Below are 7034 nucleotides of genomic sequence, written 5' to 3' on the forward strand. Positions count from 1 at the left end.
GTGTACAGCGGAGACTATTGTTATCACAAACCTAAAATAATTTTTCTCTAACCTTTATTTATAAAAGAAGACGTTGGACAGACGTGTTCAAATGTGTCCCGAGGCAGCCAGGGGATTTTTTTTCTTGTCATTTCCTTTTGTAGACCCAGTGTCTGATTGGACCACTGTAGCGCTCTCTTCTTTGGTTGTTTGTTTTTAAACAAAGTGCCCGTGCATTCTGATTAAGGAAATAAATGAAATATGTGTGTACCTATACCTATGAGTTATTTGTCAGTTCCTAAATAGATTACTCAATCAGTATTGCCGGAGCCCAAGTAGACTCCACCATTCATAGAGAAAATCAATCTATCACACTCCCTTAATTAGTGCAAACATTCGGCCAAGCAGTTTTATCAATTTTTTAACATGTAGTATCGATTGTGTATCAGGACAAGAAAATGAAAATAAAGAACTCTAAACCTGGAAGAGGTCATGCATTTCCAAATGCAAATTAAGATCCAAACATTAAACAATAGGGATCTTCTAATCCTTTTACAAAGGCACAAATTGCAAATCAGACTCCCATGCCGGAGTGGCTTTGCCTAACAAAGTCTTTAATGCAAAGAATCCCTTAGGCAAAGACTCCTCTGTTTCTACAAGCTTTGGCACCAAAAGAGCCTTAGATGTCAGTTATGCTCCCTACCTATAAAGTTAATTGTGCCTACAACAAAATCAGGTTGTCCCCCTGGTCTAGATATACAATCGCCAAAACCATAGAAAGGTGTCTTGGTTTGCAGATTGTTTCATTTTGCCTGAATCATTAATTCCAACAGAAGTTCGAAATATTTTGTTGAATAAGGCTGAAACCTTCATGCTAAACCTGAATAACACGTTTTAACATGCTTTAACATGCACCTGATAAACAAGTTGGATGTATCTAAGATAATAAGCAATCAAGAAAATTGTAGGGGAAAAAAAAGGGTATATGTCATTATAGTTAACGTGGTTGAGTCTGTTAAAGAACTATCCAATCACTTTCTAAGAGAGGTAAACAATTTTTACTGGCTAGGATGCTGATTTTGACTTAAGTTACATTTTATACCCCCTATGGGGCAATGATACCAGGAAAAAAATATCTGCAGACTTGCATATTTATATATTCTTGTTCATCTTTGGTTCCCCTGCCCTTTGCACCAGTGGCTGGTCAAGTAGGTCTTTGAGCAGATTATATATGTTTGAACGGAATTGCAGGGGAAGAGAAAGAAGCAGAACAAAACCAGAAATATATATTAACACTTTTATGGAATGGCTCCTATGTTCTCCATAGAAGGGAACAGTGGTAAGTATTGTAGTAACTGACTTAGGGGCTGATAGCACAACACTAATAGAAGTACTATAGAGAACAATGAAATACTTTTTTTGGACATCAGCTCACAATGTGACCCTGAATTTAGAATGTTTTTTATTCCCTCTGTTTTTTTCCTTCCTTCCTTCCTTCCTTTCTTTTTTTTTATTATATGGAACACTTCATGAATTTGCATGTCATCCTCACATGGGGGGGGGCATGCTAATCTTCCCTGTATTGTTCCAGTTTTAATGTATGGGCTGCCAAAGCAAGCACCAGAACTTTCCTTTTAAAACCATACTTTTTGCATGGTGTTTTTTAAAATTCTTTATGCCCCTCTAATCTTCCCTTGGGTTCTCAGGATACAGCCGTCAGCTGCTGGCCTGTTAACCGAGACTGAGGTAGTGGTTGGTGTTCTGATCCGAACTTGATGTGACCTTGGGCAAGCTAGTTTAGATGGGCCTCCATTTTCTCCTGGAGTTAAATGATCCTTTTTTTTTTAAAGGATTTTTTTTTTTGAAGATTTTCTTTATTTATTTGACAGAGAGAGACACAGAGAGAGAGGGAACACAAGCAGGGGGAGCTGGAGAGGGAGAAGCAGGCTTCCTGCTGAGCAGAGAGCCCGATGCGGGGCTGGATCCCGGGACTCCCGGGATCATGACCGGAGCCAAAGGCAGATGCTTAAGGACTGAGCCACCCAGGCGCCCCTGGAGTTAAATGATCTTGAAGACACTTTCCTGCTCAGAAAGTCTATGTAATTTTATTTATTTATTTATTTCAACGTCTGTGTAATTTTATAGCTTTACAGCTTGCAGTCTGTTCCCCATTCCTCTGTGAGGCAGAGAGGAGGCATTTGTCAACTTCATGCACTGTTTTCTAGATTCAGTTTACTTAGACATGTTCAGAAGTCAGAAAACTGCTGTCATGCAAGCAGCAAGGAGAGTTTCAAGCTTGAAGAGTGGCAAACCAGGTGGGTGGTGGTTTCACAGCCACCGATGGATGACCCTTTCTTATTCAGGTAGACTGGCTCACCTAGGAACCTACAGTGTAAAGTGCCTTTGTTAAGCTTTTATTTTTTTTTTAATTTTAATTTTTTTATTTTTTAAAGATTTTATTTATTAATTTGCCAGAGAGAGAGCAACAGAGAGAGAGAGAGAGAACAAGCAGGGGGAGTGGCAGGCAGAGGGAGAAGCAGACTCCCCACTGAGCAAGTAGCCCAATGCGGGGCTCCATCCCAGGACCCTGGGATCATGAACTGAGCCAAAGGCAGACGCTTAAGCGACTAAGCCACCCAGGCATCCCTTTGTTAAACTTTTAAAGTGTGATTTAAAAAAAAACAAAAACAAAAAAACCCTTCATTGTCATAGGCATACAGGACACATAATTTTGCCCTTGAAAGAAGGCACAATAGACCTCCAAGGATGAGGATAAAACATTGCCTTTTGGGGGACTTTTTCCAAATTCTGGCTTCCTGAAGGCCATGCCCAGTGGTCCCCTGTTTCCTGTGGGTCACCTGACACCCATCTGCCTCCCCCAAACCACAACAAACCCCCTAAATGAACAAAATTCTTTCCAGAATCAATGCAGAAATTCACCTGGCAAGAAAGAGTCCTCTGAAAAGAGATGCCAGGATTGGGGGCTAACTATTCAATAACTGATTAATTTTTTTTCAATTAAATCCAGTAGCATTGGGTATTTAAGGGCAAATAAGGAAAGTTTCCAGTGCCCTCCAGGAACTCATATCTATTGGAGGAGCCAGACCCATGAAACCTTGCAATATGTGAGGATAAGAGTTTAATGAAAGATCTAGATCGACTGAAATGAAGGAGCCTTTTTTTTTTTTTTAAAGATTTTATTTATTTATTTGAGAGAGCGAGAATGAGAGAGAGTACATAAGAGGGGGGAGGGTCAGAGGGAGAAGCAGGCTCCTCGCCGAGCAGGGAGCCCGATGCGGGACTCGATCCCGGGACTCCAGGATCATGACCTGAGCCGAAGGCAGTCGCTTAACCAACTGAGCCACCCAGGCGCCCTGAAGGAGCCTTTTAATAAAAGCTGGGCTTTGAAGGATATATAGGAGCTGTCAGGGGACTATGGTTTTTTCCAGAAGCAGCAGAGACCCACCTCTGTAAGCAAAGGCTCAGAGGCTGAAACAGGCATGGTGCTTTGGGGGTCAATTAAGGAGTGATTGGTTATTTAAGGAGAGAATACTGGACACTAGGTAGGGGCCATAGTTGGAAGGTTGACCGTGTTAAATCTTTATCCCCTAGGAACTGGGGACCATGGCAGGTTAAGGAGTAGGGGACAGAGTGGCCAGATCTGTTTGACCAGGAGAGCCGTGTGCTAGGGCAGAGCTGGGGATCAAAACAGGAACTTTTTCTTCTACCTCGAACTCCAAGGATAGATTGTGCTCCTGGTATAGTGGCCGGCTTAAGAAACATCTGTGGGAAACTCGGGCTTCCCTGTTAGTCTGCCTCGAAATAGCACATTGGTTGGGAGGCAGAAAGTCTGGGGCTTTTTGACTCTTTATTTATTTATTTTTTTCTGGGAGGTATTTTATTTTATTTATTTATTTTTTAATTTTTTATTGTTATGTTACTCACCATACATTACATCATTAGTTTTTGATGTAGTGTTCCATGATTTATTGGCTTTTTGACTCTTTAGAGGGTTTATTGGAAGAATCTGGATATTGGCAAATCCTTCTAAATTGGGGAATATCCATTTTGCTTGTAACTTACCTGCCCAGCAGACTGAAGACGGGAGTATTAGGAGAAAAATGCCTTGAGTATGTCAGCAAGAATGAGAAACAAAAACCAAACACTAACTCGTAAAGGGAACCTCAGTTTCCCATTTCATCCCTACCTTCGTCGTGAGGACCTACTGGAGGTAAAGGAGAGTGTACAGGCTTCAGAGGTCTCACCAGCGTGTGCAGAAGGGATTACTATACACCAGCGAAGTGACCTGGTCAAACAGGAGACATGCTTCCTGAAACAGTCCCTTCCATCTGTCATGTCTAGGGTCTCTGCTTGTGGCTGACCCCGATTCACTTACCTCCTAGCTTTCAGCGAGTGTGTCTAGAGTTCCTTCAATATCTCTGTAAGTTATTTACCAATTTTAGCTTTTAAGTGGGTATGCAGATATAGCATCTGAGTGTCGCAGTGGTTTGGTCACCATTCAGTAACCTGTTGATCCAATGCCAGTGAGTACAGATTCAAACATCATAGGTGACATGGGTTTTAGAACCCCACTCAACCCCTCTGGGCTGGACAGGTTTGACTGTTGGCCCTCATTGACTTGAGATCATTGCCAAACCTCCACCTGAGGCACCATCCATATATCGGTTGGTCTATCTACCTACCTACCTATCTACCTATCTACCTATGTCTCCATAAAGAGCTATTTCTCTTGTCTTTTGCTCTGCTTAGATGATATCATGTACGATGGACATGAAAAGAAACATAAAAGGATGACACATGGTCCTCACACTTTAGGGTATCATTATAATTATTGTGCGGTATCGGTGAAAAATGCTCTGCTAGGTATAATCAGATGTCAAAGGGATCCTGGAAATGTGAAGTTACTTTTTGTGGTTGTGAGGTTGTATTTATTTCCTCCTTTTCCTTTAAGAACAAGTGGAGGACATTTGGGAGGGCAGGTTGCAACATGCTGAGTTGTCTAGGGTGCCGGAGAAGACCGAAGCGATTCGAAGAAGTATTACATCAACGGTATCATGGAAAACAATTAAAAAGGTGGACTCCCAGTGTACGTGATTCCAGAGAAGTGGTTTGATTGATACTCCTACCCTAGGCGCCCTCCTTTTGCCCAGCTAAGCTAACTGGCTCTGGGATCCTCCTAGATATTAGCCCGAAAGAGTTTCTCTGTTTATGCTAACATGGCAGCAGTTGGTTTCCTCTGGGTTTTGACTGCAGCCAGGGCATTGAAGCTCTAGGTACCTGCATCAGGATTTAAGAATATTAGTTTTTCAGGAGATGGTAAGAAATTTACTCAAGATTTACTTTTTTGTTCTAAGGTAAAGGCTTCCGAAGGGTGTTTGTTTCCAACTTTCGTTTTAGTTTCACTTAATATGAAAAAAAAAAAAAGAGGCTTTATTTTCATACAGCATTCTGATTTAACAGTAGTTCCTTTGCATTTTCACAGGTAGAACATTCCATGATATATTCCACAGCATTCATTAGGTAGAGAGCTCTTGGTAGTTTTATATGAAATATTGTTGAATGACTCTGCATGTGAACAGTGAATGATAGTTTCATAAACAAACTTTAGGAAGCATAGATTCAGTTTAGCCCTATAAAAACATGTCACTATGGGTGCCTGGGTGGCTCAGTCAGTTAAGCGTCTGCCTTCAGCTCAGGTCATGATCCCATAGTCTTGGAATTGAGTACTGCATCCGGGCTCCCCGCTCAGTGGGGGAGTCTGCTTCTCCCTCTCCCTCTGCCGCCCTCCCTGTGTTCTCTCTCTGACAAATAAAATCTTAAAAAAAAACAAAAAACATATCACTATACACTAGCCTCTAGAAGGTGCTAAGAAAATATGAAGAAATAGAATACATAAAATATATAAGTAAAATGATAGAAGAATGGAATACATAAACTAAAAAGGTTTATGTAGGACTGGATTGTGTCTGTGTGTTTGAGAGAGGAAGAAGGGTGGGGGGGAGAAACTAGAATATGGACGACAAATTCACTTAGGTATGTGTGGTGGTGTGTTGAATGGGGCTTCAGAAGCCAGAACATACAATAGAACAGGGGGCTGACATAGCTATTAAATTTAGATACTCCCATATATCAAAATACAATAGGTACCATCACTCACTGATTGTTTTAATAGTTTCCCTGTGGACTCACTTCCAAGGCAAAAGGACTGCCTCACCTGGGCTTCCTTATATGTAAAGCAATTATATGTAAAAACTGTTAATCTCCAAATATGAAATAACATTGCATGTTTCTAAAAACTGGAACAATTTTGGAATGGAAAAGAATTATTCCCTCAACCGTCCTACTTGAGATGGTGAAGGTTCCTTTTTTAACAAACCGAAACAATTAATTGTAGGAAGTTAAGCAGATTTTCAGGTAGAAAGAATATTTTGCTGGAAAGGGAATTTTGCTGGACAAGAGAGAGACTGAAAAAGTCTGTTGATGTGTAGGAAACACTATTGTTCATCTTGTGTCTGTGTGTGCGCGCAAGTTAAAATCTAGGACATATAAAATTAAATGTCATAAGAAAATGTAGTTAAGAAGGCATCTCAATTGTTAGGTGCTTTTTATTATACAGTATAAATGGCTCTGTAATGTGGTAATGACAGGACACCTCGGCACTCAGAACTGATAGGTACGAGAGTAAATAGTGTTAGCTGTTTGTGCATGTTGATAGTTTTGTCCTGTGCCATTTTCGGAAAATCTTCCTTATTGTGGATACTGAAGCTTGTTTTTTCAGGCTAGAAAAGGTTAATGCAAGTGATGGTTCCCTATGACATCAGAAAAATTTTAATTAATATGTTCTGGTATTTGGGGATGTTTCTCCTATTTGAGGTAATAGGCACTTAGCAAACATGAAGATGGTATCAGCCATTCAGTAAACACTTTTCATACACAACCGTGTGCCAGAAGTCTCTGTTTAAGAGAAAAGTGGATTACAAGAGCAACAACCACAAGGTTAACACAAAAATGCATTTCCAGTGTAGGGTTTTTAA

At 40.7% G+C, this 7034-nt stretch overlaps 1 non-coding gene across 1 annotated transcript; it reads right to left on the minus strand.

Moving 5' to 3' along the window:
- Window positions 1-1490: 1490 nt before the first annotated feature.
- LOC115938142 (U6 spliceosomal RNA) lies at window positions 1491-1600 on the minus strand. Its single transcript, XR_004073333.1, has one exon. It is a non-coding gene; the product is annotated as a U6 spliceosomal RNA (small nuclear RNA).
- Window positions 1601-7034: the final 5434 nt, after the last annotated feature.

This window comes from Leptonychotes weddellii, chromosome 14 (assembly GCF_054177405.1).
Source record: "Leptonychotes weddellii isolate Sample4059 chromosome 14, ASM5417740v2, whole genome shotgun sequence".
NCBI lineage: Eukaryota > Metazoa > Chordata > Mammalia > Carnivora > Phocidae > Leptonychotes > Leptonychotes weddellii.